Source organism: Pinus tabuliformis, chromosome Q, assembly GCF_031772625.1.
Source record: "Pinus tabuliformis cultivar Carrire ecotype Pingquan chromosome Q, CPIR1, whole genome shotgun sequence".
Lineage (NCBI taxonomy): Eukaryota > Viridiplantae > Streptophyta > Pinopsida > Pinales > Pinaceae > Pinus > Pinus tabuliformis.
Genome location: NC_142296.1, coordinates 16,801,324 through 16,820,131, shown reverse-complemented (window position 1 = coordinate 16,820,131; position 18,808 = coordinate 16,801,324). Strand labels below are relative to the sequence as shown.

Genomic DNA, 18,808 nt, shown 5'->3' with positions numbered 1-18,808 from the left:
ATGCCAAGTACAAGCAGCGACATGCTTAACACCGGGTGCCACACAAGTTTCGGGTGGGCGACAAAGTCTGGTTGCATTTGCAAAAGGAACGCCTTACTGGAGCCTATCGGAAATTGAGACCACTCCGATATGGTCCTTACACCATTACTAAGGCTATGGGAGACAATGCATTTGAGATCAGCATTCCCCCATTCCTTGGCCTGCACCCAGTGTTCAATGTGGACCGCCTTCGGCCATACTTTCCACCATTGCTAGACACATCCGACATTGCAGAACAGCTCAAACCCACAGAATTAAATCCAGATTGCATGGAACAAGCTGCAACTGATCGGATCATGGACACACAGATCAAGAACACTCGCCAACAGAATATCCAACTGTATCGAGTTGTCAAAGCAGGCCAACTCCTTCAGCAGGGAAAGTGGCTCACCAGGGAACAAGTTCAACAGAAGTTTCCTCATCTCATGGAGGAGCTCAACGCAATGGGGACCATTGCTTCCTAAGGGGGGAGGAATGATCCAGGTGGATATTGGTGGCCACTTGCCAAGTCCACCTGGACCCCCACCATTGTCTTTCTCAGCATTTTCAGTTTCCTTAATTGTAGCACAACTTACTATTTTTAGCAGTTTTTCGGGTCCTGAACTTCCGGAGCCGTTTTGAGGCCCGAAACGACATTTTTTGGGGAATCCAGGGGCAACATGGGTCCATGAAATGGACCGATGTTGCCCGTTCCAACAATGATAGTGCTCGGATAGATCTTTCTAATGAGCTATTGTACGCGTCAAATGGAGATCATATGCCAAAGTTACGACCCCGGGAAGTTGATGTACCAACTTACCCCCAAACGGGGCCCATAGTTTGGCGTTTCATCTCCTAGGGTTAGGTTTTGGAATGTTAAGGGTTTTCCATTGTTTCTCAACAATAAATAGGCCTTCGAGCCTCATTGTAAGACAGTTCAGAGGCATGTAGCCACCACATCTCTTCTCAGGGATAAGCTACCATCGCCCTAGCTGGTTTATTTCCATTTCTGGTTGTAAGCATATTTCAGTATTTTCCATTAATGAAATGAAGTATTATTTCCGCTTCATCTTTGTGTATATGGTTATCTCTGTAATTTGTTGCGTTCCTGTTTAAATCCGGATCAAACGGCGCCAAAAAATGTTGTCGCGCAGATTGACACGACAACGCTCAGACCGGGAGCTATCACTCTGATCCCCGATCCCTCCGTTTAAGCCTGTCTCCCGCGGCTAAGGGGGGTAGACCCTGTGAGATAATGAAGACCAACTGCCAAACAGTTGGGTGGGAGACACGGGACACAATATGATAAGCACCAGAAGGATTTAGAAATTAAAAGACCAGTGCCTTAAGAGATTAAATTTTAAATGATCACTTAGTAAATATTTCAGAAATGTAAACGATGTGTAGCAATCATTTATCATTAAATGACTAGAACAGATGCAGGATATTCGATAAACACACAGAGTTCTTATAATGACCAGAACGATATCCAACAACTGAGAAATTTGAAGAGATGAATGCTTTAAACCACCACGAGAATCATAAATCGTTAACCAGATACAGCTAATCTTTAAGATGATCATTCATGTGCAGACCTGTCTAAAATAAGCATTTATTCCAAATTTTGAATCTTAGCGTGATATTTCCCGAGAACAACTAGATCTGGCAAATAAGGAAATTTTCCACAAAATTTTTTATGCTTTTTAAATTATTTTTTTTTTTTTTTTTAAATAAAATCTTAAAAAAATGAAACTAAAATCTAAATCTATGTTTAAAAGAAATTAAATTTTTTTTTTTTTTTAAACTTAATTAAAATCTTAACAAAATCCTAAACTATAATATAAACAATATTTTTATTTTTTATTTATATATTTATTTATATTTAAAATGAAATCTAACTATAAAAATAAAACTTTAAACTAAATTTAAATCTAATTTTAAAACTAAAATCTAAAAGAATTTAAACTATGATTAAACAGGAGAATTAAGCTAAACTAAAATCGAATAAAATAAAAAAACTATACTGAACCCTAATCTAAAATAAACTAAAACATAACCACTAAAAATCTATATCATAAATCAATCAAAAATGCGTTAATATAATATCACACGACGGCGCCTAAACTGACATAAGGACAAACAAAAAATCGTAACCCCGGCTCAGAGACTGTATGCGTAAAAATTTTCGTTGTGAGAGAAGGTGACGGCGGTGGATAGTAGTATGAATCAGTAAACTCACCTGCGCGATTTTTTGAAACCTGAGATTTTCAGATAAGCCGTAGAACCAAAAATTTACCATACGCTTCAGAAAAACGACTTTCTTACCATGCAAGCGACAAATGTGACTTCCGCATACTGGGGTTTGCTGAGAGCTCTCACGTATGAACGCAGTAAAAAATTTCGATTTGGTCCACAGTCGACTGCAGCGGACAGAGATTCTGACGCCTGTTGATAACTCGCAGTCATGCCCACGCACGTATCAGAGAAATAAAAGTGAAACTCGAAACCTTCTTGATGGCGGACGAAGATCGTTTGAGAGCCATGTGCGGGTTCATCCGAATCGTAATGCAGGCTTTCGATTTTTTCTTGTCTTTTTTTTTTTTTGCTGGGCGATTTTGATTTATCCTGGCTAGAACGGCTGCGTCTTCTGACGTTTTTCACCCGCTGTGCGGCTTCGATACCTGAGCACTTACTAAATCGGCAGGCATGTTCCGGAATTCGATCAACCCCTTTATGATTTCGAGAATCTCTTTCTGAAAATTTGATCTTGATGAAAACCCTGTACAAGAAAACAAAACCCTAATGAAAACTGTATAAAGCAAAAAATTCGAAACCCTAAATCAGCTTGATTAATTTACAGATTTTGGCCCCTTAACAGCCAGATTCAGCAATAAGCACAAAAAGATTTTAAAGAATAAAAACTTCAGGTTTTCACTGTGAAGAACTTCAGAAAATCTCTCATGCAAATTAGAAAAATAAACTGAATGATAGACCCAGGATCAAATCCAACTGGGCTCAGCAAAAAATGCTTGCGGGAATTGGCTGGTTCAGCCGAGAACTTCCCCTAACACCCGACAATCTTCTTCAGTAAGAGTTTTCCTGCACAACTCACTTCAACCATCAGTAAAGAGGGCAAAAATGCTGCTAGATCTCAAAAAGTAATGGAGATACCTGCCATTACTTCAGAAACCGTAACACCACTCAAACCCTAGCAAGTGAACAAGATACCTGTGCTCACAATACTCTACAATAAGCTATTATTAATGGCTGAAAAAATAAAATATGCAGAAAATTAAACAATCTCACAGCATTTCCAGAGAGTAACACCAGCTAGATTTGGACCCCAAAGTCTTCTTTTATTAACCAGAAACAATTTACAAGAGAGCTTCTTCAGTACAAGACTCACAGATCCTCTTATTCTGAAATGACCCCTAGCACCCTATATAAAGGAAATGATCCCAACGGCTAGTTCGAGTGATCCATGTCGAAATGATCTCAACCGTCGATGAAGATCAAGACATCTCTTAATCTAATCCGTCGAATTATTAAAAAATAATATTTTGCATGCATTCACTTAAAATATTATTATTCTATTAGTTAGGGTTTTTGCTCTATTTTATAATTTTTATTTTTTTAATTTTTTAATTTTTTAATTTTTATTTATTTTATTATTTTATTTATTTTCTTAAATGGATCATCGAACTAAGCCTTTGGAAACATCACCTAGGACCTAGGACTTAGGACTCATGAGGGGATTTAAAACATTTTCCAACCCTCAAGACACATTACATCATGACTTTTACAATTTACATCTTAAGGGGGAAAACCCCTTTATCATAGACCCTCAAAAATCACCCAGTTTCTGCGACACAACTATAATCTAGCAGATTAACACACTAGGATTCTCCTAAAGTTTTAATAACAAAATGCATCCCGGCTTTGGGGTCAGGCTGAAGGAAAACTCTGCCGATCATAGATCAATGAGACGAAAAACCTTCCGGGACGTAGATTATCATTAGAAAGTTAGGTCCACCTAGGCAATTTACATACACGACTCATATCTGCTAAGATTATTTACAATTCATACATGCAGACTGGGTTTACAATCAAAATGATCAAGCTGCTGATGACCGTAGGATGGCACGGACACGTCGATCAGGTGCTACCCCTTTTTGCCAAGAAAAGGGGGTGTACTGCATGGGTAGTTGACCGGTAGTGGTCAACACTCCCTGAAGATAGATTCTGTATGCCTTAGCATTCTCGCTATATCCCACCAGATATCCCTTTTCTGCAGTCTGATCCAGTTTCTTCCTCTTTTCTTTGGGTATGCGGCAATATGCTAAACTCACAAATATCCTGAAATGATTGACTTCAGGCATCTTCCCAGTGAAGACATTCTCTGGAGTAATCTTGCCCAATGCCTAATTAGGAGTCTTGTTCTGAACGTAGATAGTTGTGTTGCATGCTTTTTCCCACAGGAATTTTGGCATATCCTGATCATACAACATGGCCCTAACCGCTTCTACAATAGTTTTGTTTTTCCTTTCTGCCACCCCATTCTGCTCCGGATTGTAGGGAGTTGTCCACTCTCTTCTGATGCCCTCCTTAGCGCAATAATCAGTGAAATCCTTATCAACATACTCTCCACCATTATCTGAGCGCAAAAAAATTATTTTCTTCCCAATCAGATTCTCCACCAAAGCCTTGAACTCCTTGAATCGACAGAAAACCTCATCCTTGGTTTTCAGAAAATAAATCCAAGTTTTCCTCGAGTGGTCATCAATGAAGATAAGGAAATACTCGGCACCATTGAGAGATTTGACAGAGATAGGTCTGTAGATATCTGAGTGTATCAATCCTAGTACACTCTTGGCCCTGTGTTTGCTCCTAGAAAATGTCGCCTTGGCATACTTTCCTAGAGCGCATCTCCTGCATACATCATCTCGTTCCATATTCAGATCCGGAACTTCTGTTACAGTGCTCCTGAGAATTCTCAGTGCTCCATGGTGCAAGTGACCCATCCTGATGTGCCATAGTTCATTCAAGTCCTTGTCCCCATGACTACCTATTAGTGCCATTGGTGATTCTAGTTGTAATCTATACAACCGATTACTTTTGATCCCGATCTGCACTTTCTTTTTCCAGCTCAGGTGTTTGACGTATACCTTTTCCTTGATGAAGTAGACGTCATAACCCTTGCCTTGTAGTTGTGACACGGAAAGTAAGTTCATCACCCATCTTGGTACATGCAGCACATTTGTGGCGTGGAACCGCTCTCCCGATTCTGTCTGAAAAACTATGGTACCCTTCCCTATTGGAGTACATTTTGCCTTGTTCCCAATGGTGATCTGAAAGTTCATCTTCTCTTCTCGATATTCTGAGAAACACTCCCTGATTCCCGTCATATGCCAAGAGGCTCCATTGTCTATATATCATACCTCTGATGATGCAACACTAGTCATGCACGCCACTTCTTCTTCCAGCTTGGGAGCCAACATAGAGAGTTCGAAATCTCTTTCTCTTATGCAATCATCTAAAAATCTGTGTGAGTCCCCTGAGGTGGATGCCTTTGCATCATGGTCTCGACCCATAACTCATTTTCCCTTTCTGTCTCTGATTACTTGCTCTGATACCATGTGAAAATTCTATCACTGCAGCAACAGATTTACTTTTCCTACTTATTTCACCATAATCTATTCATTGAATTACTTCAATAAACATTAAAATAAATATTGTTGCAGATATCACACCGTAATACAGAAACAAACATATGCACAAGAATCAACACATTGACATAGTTATTTTGGACTAATGTCCACGGAAAAACCCAATGTGGGAAAACCAATGCAGCAAGGGAGGATTTTATTATTCAGCAATTTTCTAGTATAATAGGGTGCCAAACTGGCTTACCCACACATAGACAAATTTTCCAGCACTTCTTCTGAATCTAGCGTCAGCCCTTCTGACTCTGCGTGACCTGAAACCCTCTGTGTCAGCTTACTGAGGCTCTGCGCAGCCTCTCTGGCTCTCTACATCACTCCTGCAGCCTCTGCGTGGATGATGCAGGCCCTGCTGGCTCTACGCAGTCTCTGTTGCCTCTGTGTGACTCCCTCTGGCCCTGCGTTTGCCTTTTCTGCCTCCGTGTTGATCTCTCGTCTCTCTGTTCCATACTTGCTGCCTCCTGACTGCTCTCCAGACCACTGGTTCAATTTCTCAGCTAACCCCGCTCCAGAAATTGAATTGACTGCTCTCCCTCAGTGTGTTCTCCAAGTGACCCTCAAGCCTCCTCTTATACTTTTCTCGTTGACAAATCAACGGCCAAGATTAAGTCCTAATCAACGGCTAAGATTAGATTTGGCTTGATCCATGACTTTTGGACCATTCTAACACAGTTTTATATTAATAAACATTAATATATGTTTAGACTTAAGGACTCCATTAAAAATATTAATTATTTTAATATCTCCCAAACTGTTTAGAATCTGCCCAAACCCTTCCTGGGTATTGGAGATCTCATGTGCCTTAGCCTCTCCACCAATTTTCGTGGCTAGAGCACATCTGATGCTACCCCAAATCAACATTCTCCTGACAAAATCTCTTCGATCCGGCTACCGAACTGACTATCCCCAGCTACAATTGCGCTACCCCTTCGCAGTAGCTACGTGGAGCTCTTTGAGGCTCTGCGTTGGTCTCACTGCCTCTTGGAGCTCTGACGTCAACCTTCTCGGTTGATCTTGCTACTCCCCAGCTAAATTCAGACTTTTGCAAGAGGACAACTATTCCTCTGCGTTGCTCTGCGTCAAGCACTGCTTGGGCCCTCCCAGCGTCAGTCCTCCTTGGCTTGCGCTGCCTCCTCTGGTGTATCTTTGCCTCTCTCTGCTGAGTATTCAGGGCTCCGGAGAAGATCCTCCACCCCAACTATCCTTGCCCCTCTGTTGTAACTCAAATCACCTGTTCAACTTTCTCAGCGAACCTTAGCTCAGAAAAATCAAACTGACTGATCAATATGGTCTGTCTCCAACTGATCCTCAAGCCTCCTCTGATACTTTTCCTATTGATGAATCAACGACCGAGATTAAGTACGTAATCAACAGCTAAGATTAAAACAGACTTGATCCTTGTCACTTACAAGCTTCTCACCCATATTTTTTATTAATACCCATTAATATTTTTATTTTTCTAAGTTTAGAGATAGGAACCCATTAAAAATATTAATTATTTTAATAACTCATAATCCAGGTGGAATTTCTCCAAATGATTTCTGGGTCTTGTAGATCTCATGTGTTCTAGCCCCTCCACAAAATTTCAGAGCTAGAACACATTCGATGCTATCCAAAATCAACACATTTATCGAAGCATGCTTCTTGAGTGTTCAACCTTTTTATGGAAAGATTTACCTGTACAAACACAAACCCCAATCAATAATAAACTTTCAAATATACATACAAGTAAACACAAACCTTCATTGTCCTCAATCGTTCTGATGCTACTTTCATCACCAAGTTATATACAATTTGTCGGAAGCTTTCTTCTTTTTTCATTTCTTTAGCAACACCAAATACATCTTCAGATATTTCTCTAAGTCTTTTGTTTGCAACTTCATGAACATTTAACGATAGTACTTTTGCTTACTTCAAATTATTCAATGTCATAATATGCCCTCACTCTTAACCGGGGAGATATACCTTTTCTTCTATCCAAGCTCCCTCTTAACTTAGGGAGATCAACCACTTCCTTCTTTTATAACATCAGAGAACCTTTCATGGCTTCTATTCCTTCTTACGGTATCAAGGTTATCTTGATCATCATCATTCACATAACTTCCTTCATCATGCTTATCAATATTATCAAGTCATCTTTACTTACGAACATCTTCAACATCTTGAAGATTATGTACCTACAAAACTTTTAATAGCAAGTACGAACATACAGAAGCATGAAGTTAACTATATTAAAATCATATGGAAGCATTTTGACTTTAGACATTAAACATCTAATACTAGATAGGTTCATGATCCACAAAAGTTACATCTCTTTACATAGTAGCCTTCAACTTCTTGCTAGGGGTTTTTCACAAATCCTAGACTTCATCTTCGAGACACAAAGCCTTAGATTTCAAACAAATAACAATCCAATCATAGTGGCTTTACATCAACAATATGATTTTACATTTCAAAGTTCTACTAGGGTTAGTTGCAAACCCTAGATTTTATCATCAAAACTGAACATCATCATCTCCTAGAATATCAATTTCTAATATGGCTTTGCTACATACCCTAGAATTCATAAACTAAAAGATGAGCATTAATGCATATACATATCTAGGATCACATTATCATGTACTAGCATCTCATATCAATAACCATACCTACTAGGTGAACCCAGAACACAAACATCAATATATCAAAGTCTGACAAACAATAATTTTTCTCCAGGCTAGGGTTTTGATTGGACAAATATACACCTAGGGTTTCATTCATACGATCTTACTGTAGATATTGCAAGGCTTTTGCTCACAAACCCTAATTTACCAAACCTTAAAGATATAGGGTTTCAATACATAATATAGACATTAACAAAAAACCCTAAAGGACTAGGGTTTCCATCATAACAATACTAAAACCCTAAACATCAAAAGAATAGGATTTCTAGACTTCATCAACAACCCTAAGTAGACTAGGGTTTCATAAATATTGGCACACCCTTAGGTTAGGGTTTTACAGTGAACCTTTTTAGGGTTCCACAAGAATGATAAAATAATGAGGGTAGGTTCAATTTAATGATTAATCACCCTAACAAGAATCTTTAAGATTCAAGAGACCTAAACATGAGAAAGTTAGTGATATAAACAAGTTTTAAAATGATGAGAGCTTTGAAAGGATTTACTATAAGTCTTTTTACATATCTTGAGATTCTTCCTTTACAAACCTTGTGGGATTTTAGTTGAAGGGTTCCTTTAATAAGACTCTCATTGAAGATTTCCTCTGAATTTTGTTATATACTTGCAGACTTAGTTTCTTCAAGAAAAATGTAAGTAACAAAGATAATATTAATCTTTTGAGAAGAGGTGAAGGCTCCTTGTGAAAGAGCTCCCTATCCTTACAACAATTATTGACAAGTAGTACCAAGAGTACATGACTGTAATTACAAGTTATGGATTTCAGTTTCAAAGATTTTCAATTTCACCCTAGACTAAAAGCTAGGGTTTCTGTATGGAATAAGATAGGGTTTTTATACTCCCTTGATATGTTGAAAACTCTCAGACTTAAGGGCCATATACATAACTAGACTCTAAAATAATCTTAGCAAATGACCATATTATACATACCTTCAAACCATGTACCTTTGCCTTGATGGATTGATGTTCCATAGAACTTGTTGCCTTTTCTTGCAAAGCTGGAAGCATATTGTTAGAGCATTGAGACAAAAGAACAAAAACAACACTTACTTGATGAGGTCTTCAAAGTTTCTTTCCACAGGCTTGTGTAAGATACTTCAAATAGGTTCTTTTCATTGTTTGTAGACTGTTCTTTTTCTTGGCTGTTGTCTTTGTAGACTTGAGATCATCTTCTGGCTAGGGCTTTCAAGATGCTACTGAGGTTGATCTATTAAATGAATTTTATCAACCATTGAGCATAGACTTTAAGAATCTATGATGTTTTGGTTATAGGTGTACTCTTAGAGACACTCCATTCGATGTGCAAGAACTGATATATTCTTCCTTAAAAGTCAGCTTTCCTTTAGGTGACTGTTTAGGCTCGCACTGTATATATATATATGAATTCTATAGGTCTGCAAGCTTCAGGTGACTCGCCCTCTATATCCCTATCCAAATGGTGACTGAAATTTGGTTTATTGAACTCCCTCTTAAGCTCAAAGATCTCCTTTTAAGAGGATGCATCTTTATACTAGACTTCTCATCATATAATTGTGACCAAAATAGATATCTTGACTCCCCCTTTTAATTGATCTTAACTACAGTGCTCGGAATTTTGAGAAATCACAGAGTTCAGATCTTAATTTCAGTTTATGACAAAAGTGCCCAGGACTCCATTGTTTTCTTTAATGATCTCGACTTTGTATGAGCTATTGAACTGGCCCTTCAGTCCTTTAAAACATGGTTTATATTCTTCTCCAAAAACCTTTGTTTTTCATACACAAGACTTCGGCCTAGTTATTGTGATTAGGGCTTGCAAAAATGCCCAAAATTGCACACTCCTAGAAGCTTTGTCTTAGAGATTCATGTTTGTCTTTGATGCCTTGAAGCTTTTATTGACCTTCTTCTTGCCCTTATCTAAGAAAACCATGCTCTGATGCCATGTTGAGAAATCTAGAGCAAAATGATTAGTTTTCCGTTTAGCTTGATTTCTCTTACTTTGACAAGTTCTTGTGATATTATTTTGTTCTTCTTTATTGTATTAGAGTTCATTCCATCATCAAGACAAATGCTAAACAAGAAGATCACAAAGTAGGACACCAGAGATAGGTGCACAACCAGGGCCAAAACCCCTATCAAGGGAAAACCCAATAAAAAACTCTTCCTTCTGTAGATTCAAAATAAATTGAGATGACCAAGACCCTAGACCAAAGACTCCTTCCATCCATCAAGCCAACCTTGTTTCTAAGTGACACATCATGCTTAAGTTCCTCAGTCCTGTACTTCATTCTTGAAAAATGTGATACCTTTGGTCCTTCAATACTGTGATGCCTCAGTTCGTTCTTGTGATTGTGCTGAACTTAGATCCTGTAATCTTGACATGCTTTAGTGTTGTGCTTCGGTCTTGTAGTTATGTCATGCTTCGGTCCTGAAATAGTGTCTTGATTTGGTCCTATAATAGCTTAGTACCTTGGCCCTGTAATAACCCAAATCTTCGACCTTGCAAATGATCTTAATTCTCCTTCGTTGTCTCTGTTTTCTATTCGAACTTGATGCTTCATCTCTCTGTTTAGTCGAGTACACATGGGTATTCATAGTTGTTTCTGACTATAAATGGGCCAACATGAGTAGTTTGTGAAGCCGACTTGTAGAGGTTCAATCTGGAGGCCGACTTGCAAGGTGACTTGATGGAGTAGGCTTTTGACATGATAAAATAATTTTTTATCTTTGACACCATGAACCTAAGAAGGGATTTTTACGTAATAAATTTGACTTTGACTTAAACAAAAATCCTAAAAGTCTACAATGGAGGCTTGACCTATGACTATTGATCCAAGCATGAAATCCATGCTTTAATAAGTCAAATTAATAATAATAAAGATTTCTTTCGACAAATATATTACATCATGACCCAAGTACAATTATGAAGATCGACACTAGCTACATTCTCAACAAATTGTTATGTTTTACATTGGCTATGAGGTTGGCTTGTAACCTCGTCTAGTATTAACCCATTATTTTATGACTTGAGGGGCTTTAGGCTAAAATTAGAGATCATTTCAATCTCTCATCGTCATTACTTGGAAAGTTTGGACCTCATAGAGAATTTCGCTCTTGTTTCCTTCTTGGCTATTGGAGTATTTTTGGATGCATTTCGATGTTTGGAAGCTATTTTGGATTGTCTTTGGAGCTATTTATTTGGTGAATAGATGGATATACTACATGTTATCTTGTAAGTGCTTATTGTTGATGAATTTTATCTTAAAATTGTCTAATATATGGAATTGTTGGTTCTAGATTATGCTTATTTGTGTTGATTTATGGCAGCATCAGATGTGCTCTAAGCCTCAAAATTTGCAGGGAGGTTTGGACACATGTATTCCATAATACCCAGAAATCGTTTTGGGAAATTCCACCCGGAGACAATTTTATTAAAATAATTAATTATTTTTAATGGGTGCCTAAGTCTAAACTTAGGAAATTAAAATAATTAAAGGGTATTAATCTAACTGTGGGTGAAACTTCTAGAAGAAGACGAGGATCAAGCCAAAATGATCTGAGCCATTGATTAGAATCTAATCTGAGTCGTTGGTTTTCAATAGAAGGATTATAAGAGGGGGCTTGATGGGCATTTGGAAACTACATCGAGTGAAGACCAAAAGATCGATTTTCTGAAGTAGAGCAGCTGTCGGAAAGAATTTCGAAGTGACCTTTTGCAGTGAGGGGCAGGGATAGTTCCGGTTGGAGATTTCTCCTTATCTGGGAATACTCAGCAGAGAAGGCAGAGAGAGAGCCAGGAGAAGCAGCGCAATGGCTAAGCTAGCCAGTGTAGGTTGACACAGAGGCAGCGCAAAAGCCTTGAGGAGGTCCGAAAATTTGCTGGAGGAATCGATATCAAAAGCCAGAAGCCGGGGTGTCAAACCGGGAGGTGAAAATCGAAGTTCCTGGGAGGCAAATCGATCAGCAAAAGGAGTGACGTTGTCCGTAGGCGTTGTGACGTTGGGCTGACACTGTGACTGTTCAGAGGCAGCAAGGGGCAAGTCATTATGTTGTTGGATCAGTTAGATCTCTAGTGATAGTGTGAGGTAATCTCGCTTATCACTATGTCACTGATATTCTCTGTACTAGATAGCCAGGAAGGCATCCAGAGATTGTAATCAGAAATCACTACTGCATAATAATAAAACCCTCAGCTGCGCTAGTTTTCTTGCATTGGGTTTTTCTGGGGACATTTGTCCAAAAATAATTGTGTAGATATGTGTGATGTTTATTTCTCTCCTGTGATGTATTTAGTTTCTGCAGTCTATTTTGGTGTAGGCTGCAGTGTATGTATTTCAGATTTGCTGTAGAAAACTGCAAGTAACTTGTTCAATTAATTAAACAAGTAGGTGAAATATAATCAGTTTGCTATAGTAGGAATCGGGTAATCAATTTTTCACATGGTATCAGAGCACAGATCGTGAGCAGAAGAATTGAGACGCAGAAAGGAAGAGGAGTTCAAAATTACTGCAGAAGCAGCAATTCGAAACCCCAGTAGGCAGCGCAATCCTTGGGTCAAAGGTCAAAGTTTTGAGGAGAAATCGATTTCTCTGAGTGGGTCAACAGAGAAATTTGATCTCTACATCAAAGCGTTCTAGAGGCAAAAGGGAGCAGCGTATTTTTCCTTGCTAAGCAAATCTTCAGCTAGGACATAGATATTTTGCAGTGGTTGTTGGCATAATAGCGTCAGTGGGAGAGAGAGAGACATTGTAGAGGGAATTCTTCCTCAGAGGACTTCCAGCCAAGAAGTTCGATTTCTCATTTGTTGAGCAACAACAGTGAGGAGCTGATCTACTAACTCCAGCAGGGAGTGCGTAGGCTAGCCTGGTGATGCACAGAGGAGAGAGGAGGTATTTCGACAGATTGTTGGCAGAGATGGCAGCTAATGGGTTGCAAGATCAGGATTGGTTGGAGGGTGCATCCAGCTATGAGATTTGGAAGGCAAGGATCTCATGCTTTATGTATGAGCACGATTTCAAAACCTATGCCGACAGTGTAGTAGTTGTACATGTGGATCTAGATCTGCTCAAGAAGTACAAGGCTGAGATGGAAAAGGCCAAACGATTGATCCTTGACGGAGTGAGGGACCATGTAGTGTGTCACATTGCCGGCAAGGATACTGCTCGACAGATGTGGGAAGCTTTGGCCGCACTATACGAAGGATCTTTCGAGCAGCGGAAGATGTACTTGGAGCAAAAGATGAGATCCACAAAGATGCAGAGGGGGGAACGCATTGATCCGTTCCTAATGAAGCTTCAGGAGATCTGAGACTCATCAAATGAATAATCCTTTCATTCACTGTATTTAAAGCATACCTTTGTTTCTTGACAAACATTGTCGCAAGTGTATCTTGTAGAGTATGGAGTACTTGTTTTTTCTGAAGCTGGTACCTTGTGTTCTCCAAACTGAATACTTCTTGTAGACACCTCAGATCATAGGCAGCTAATCTGAGACATCTTTCCTTCAACGAGTTGTAGACCAGATGAACTACTTCATTGTATATATCACTGCTTCTATATTATCGTGTTTCAATCATAATGAGCCTGAATTCTTCTTCATGATTGCGACTTTACTCTATCTCTGAAGATGTTTTGTCACTGAGTACTTTGCACAAGCACTGAACTTCCTTGTTGAGGTGTATCACTGAGATCTTCTCACGATTATATCACTGAAAAGATATTGAGATCACTGAGGTTATGCCGAGACCTGTGATAATAATGGTATCGAAAATCTGACTGAAAGATCACTGAGACTGTGGCACTGTGGTGATCCTTCAGCACTGAAATAAGATAGCAGCGAGACTGTGATGGCACCGAAGACAATAGCCTCTATATTTTGTCACTGTAAAGATACCGAAAATAAGTCTCTGAAAACTTTATCCGAACTGTTCTGAGGTCACTGAAATGTTCCACAGAGACCACCAAAATTGTCTCTGTTGTTTTTCACTGTTACTTATATACAGTTTATAGTGAAGTCACTCCTTTGATGTACTGAGTATTCACAGAAATGATCCACTTCTTTCTCCTTCATTCTTTAATATGCTCACTGTAATTTTATTAGCCCAGAAGCACCCTTCTTCAAACTGCCTTGACCATGACCATTGCTGTTAGATTTTTTAATTATCCTTTCTTATCATCAAGATTAATGCCAAACAACAAAAGAAGAGAGCACAAGGTATAGGCACACTGCCAGGGCAAAATCTTCCTCGTGGGGAAAACCCAGTCATAAGTTCTTCCTTCAGTAGATTCAAAGATGAGACGACCAAGACCCTTACATTTGAGACTACCTCCATCAAGTCACCCTTCTTCCTTTCACTGCGTTACCATCGAATACCTCATCACTGAAATATCTCTGAGGTGATAGACTTTAACTCTGTTGTGGCACCGAGCCCACCATGCTGTAGTTACACCAAGGCACTGAATTGTGGTAGACTGGACAATCTGCATCCCTTAACTGTGACAGCAACGAGGATATGTCTCACTGAGACCTGAACTCCTCACTGTAATCAGCACCGAAACTCCCTCTGAGATATCACCGAAACTCCAACAATCCGTGTCCCTTAACTATGACAGCAATGAGGATATGTCTCACTGAGACCCGAACTCCTCACTGTAATCAGCACCGAAACTCTCTCTTAGATATCACCGAAAAAACCTCTCTGTGATCACTGAAATTTCTGTGATTACGAGCTCTGAAATTGGTGAAATGTGAAGATCCTAGGCGGGTATATATAGTGGTTTGTCTGTCCTAAAATGAGCCGACATGTAATATGAAGAGATGTGTCCTTTAATTGAGCTGACATGAGTTCTTTTGATTATAATTTTCTTGAGGCTGACTTGAAGACTTTGATGAAGACTTTCTTGAGGATATGAAGAAGTTGAGAAGAATACTTTGCAGAAGGGGATGACTTGATGGAGGAGTCAAACAATAATTGACTTTGACAAGTAACCTAAAGCCTACAATGGAGGCTTGAACTAATACAAATGACCAAAGCATGAAACCTGTAACGACCTATCTATAAAATAAAAATTAAATAAATTATATTAATCAATTAGTAAAATAATAAAAATAAATTAATGATAAAGTATTTTAATATAAGCCTAAACCTTTATATTAAAATCAAACAAAAGGATATTTAATAAAAAATCAATATACCTTTTAAAAAGAAATATATATGACGTGACATGGGAAGGGTGTCACGAGGAGATGAAGCGGTGGGTTGCTGGAGGAAGGGTGGCCACCGCCAAGAAACAATTTATAAACCAGAGAGCAGTTTTGGGAGGGCATCAGGAAGAAGAAGAAAGAACAAAGGGAATACTGAAGAAGTACGGAACTTTATAAACTTGAGTTACCAACAGAAGGAGAGCTAGTTGTTTTGAGGTTTCTGGGAATGGGGGAACAGTCTGCTTCAACTGAGTAGTGAGGTTCTGCTCAGTTTGGCTGGGTGGTTTCGGTCTTTTGGTAAATGGGAGCGAACTGGAGAAGTTCTGAAACATTTTCATCTGCAACAGACCAAGTAAGTAGTTATCATCGAATCAATCAATTAGTTATATGAAGTTTTGTATAAATTTAGAACAGAATTTTTTTTAAGGTTTCATACTCTGTTCAGGATAGATGGCTCTATAAAACTGCTTTACAATATTTACAGTTCAGTCAATCTTTATAGTTTCAGAAATGGTTCTTTAAATTAGTTCAGCCTTTACAAAACCCATGTTTTAATAAGTCGATTTTCAATAATAATAAAATTCCTTTCGACAAATATATTACATTTTGACTCAAGTATATTATAGAAGACCGAACATAGTTACATTTTCCAATAGTTGCATAACAAATTTTCAAAAGAATCACCAAATCTGTGAATGAGCCCATAACATTGACTCCTAAAAATGTAAGCCCTACAGATTTGGAGAACATATTCATACATTAATGGACGATTGTAGATAAAATTTTGACTAGCTATTCTCTAAGCACCAACTATGAAGACTTTGCTAAAGTGACTAATATATTCACGAGGATGAAGTATTTCATGACACATGTCAAGGACTAACCTGTTATGGACAGAGAATATGATATTGACAAAGTGACCAACATAGCCAAAATGATAAAGGATTTCATCACACATGCCAAGTACTGTAACCTGTTATGAACAAAGAAAATGAACATCCAACCCTGTTTTCCTCTCCAATCTAAACTAAAAAAATTATCCGGATTTTTAATAAGAAGTAATCCAGAAAAATTAACAAAATTGCTTTCAATTTCAAACAGTTTAGCAGACAAGCACACAAAATATGGTTAAAATATGAAACAATTTGAGAAGTTTTGCATCATGTTGGAAAACTGAATGCAAACCCAAGTTCTAAATATGGCTACTTTTATATTTGTATGTCTCTAACAATGAAATGGCAAATTTGCACTTCTGAGGCACAATACTTGCTAAGGTTTTGCAAATGGGGTAGCAAGCTAAGTGGGCTTGATTGTGGGGAAAACTCCACAGTTAAGCGCGCTTGAGCCAGAGGAGATCTGGGATGGGTGACCTCCCGGGAAGTCCTGGTTACCGGATGCAAGCCCCGGAAGTGACGATTGATGCTATGTGATTCATTTCACTAGTTTCAATCCCACTTCTTCACCCCTGTGAGCATCACTCGATGCAATGAGTGCTAAGTGAACAATTCAAAAATCATGAGAAATTAGTCAGTTACGACTACCTCTCATGGAAATGGTCATACGTTAATGACTTAACTCAGTTGAATCCCAAAAACGATATCTAATATAATGCACTGCGTAAACCCCTAATACTTAAATTCAAAAAGAGTGAAGGGATCTCTACTTGAATGGTTCATGAGGCACAATACTTGCTAAGGTTTTGCAAATGGGGTAGCAAGCTAAGTGGGCTTGATTGTGGGGAAAACTCCACAGTTAAGCGCGCTTGAGCCAGAGGAGATCTGGGATGGGTGACCTCCCGAGAAGTCCTGGTTATCGGGTGCAAGCCCCGAAAGTGACGATTGATGCTATGTGATTCATTTCACTAGTTTCAATCCCACTTCTTCACCCCTGTGAGCATCACCCGATGCAATGAGTGCTAAGTGAACAATTCAAAAATCATGAGAAATTAGTCAGTTACGACTACCTCTCATGGAAATGGTCATACGTTAATGACTTACTTAACGCAGTTGAATCCCAAAAACGATATCTAATATAATGCACTGCGTAAACCCCTAATACTTAAATTCAAAAAGAGTGAAGGGATCTCTACTTGAATGGTTCATGAGGCACAATACTTGCTAAGGTTTTGCAAATGGGGTAGCAAGCTAAGTGGGCTTGATTGTGGGGAAAACTCCACAGTTAAGCGCGCTTAAGCCAGAGGAGATCTAGGATGGGTGACCTCCCAGGAAGTCCTGGTTACCGGGTGCAAGCCCCGGAAGTGACGATTGATGCTATGTGATTCATTTCACTAGTTTCAATCCCACTTCTTCACCCCTATGAGCATCACCCGATGTAATGAGTGCTAAGTGAACAATTCAAAAATCATGAGAAATTAGTCAGTTACGACTACCTCTCATGGAAATGGTCATACGTTAATGACTTACTTAACGCAGTTGAATCCCAAAAACGATATCTAAGATAATATATTGTACTCTCCTCTGTTTTTCTTCAACAAATTTCTCTGTTGCAAGAAAAACATGCTCAACAAACAATTGATTTTATTAAGTGTCGTGTAATATTGAATTTGTAACCAACCAAAAATGCAAATTTGAATAGTTCTTACTAGTGGTGACTCATCAAACACTTTACATAGCATCCTCCAATTTTGGGCCTTTATGATTTTTTTTGCGAACATTTTGTTTTAATACAGATTTTATCTCCTTTGATCAAGCGTCATATTCATAAACATGCCTTCTCACCCGCACCACCGCATTTGCGCTCAACTCTTGAACACACATTACCCCTATAACATAAAAAGAAAATGAAACCATGAGTAAAGCATAATTTAATGAAAATATCTAAAAATAAAAAGATCGTTCAAAAGAACAGCTTACTGCATTTTGAATCTATTTTCGAATAGCAATGGTCTCAACAGTCTTTCTGTTCTTATAACAATATTCAATGTCATAATTTTTTCAGTAACAATCTATTTCCGAGTTGGATTCAATTCTAAGCTTGTAGTTGGAATCCTGTAGTGCACCAACATGCAATGTTATGGGTCCACAAGAAGGTACTTATTTTTGTGTTTACTAAATGTAGAACACTTGCTACGTCCTAGGCTATTGCATTGACTAGTCAAACAATAAAAAGAGTTGTGCCCGTTGTTGTCCTTAAAGACTCTATAAGTTGAATCCTCCTGAAATAGTTTCTTTCAAGAGAAAAAATCATCAT

General features: G+C 38.6%; 1 protein-coding gene and 1 pseudogene across 1 annotated transcript in view; one reads left to right on the top strand and one right to left on the bottom strand.

The window, feature by feature from the left end:
* LOC149218046 (U-box domain-containing protein 31 pseudogene) overlaps positions 1 to 2,484 on the bottom strand; it is a 76,310-nt pseudogene extending 73,826 nt beyond the window's left edge.
* LOC149218045 (uncharacterized) overlaps positions 1 to 18,808 on the top strand; it is a 117,808-nt gene that overhangs the window by 78,247 nt on the left and 20,753 nt on the right. The window lies entirely within an intron of this gene.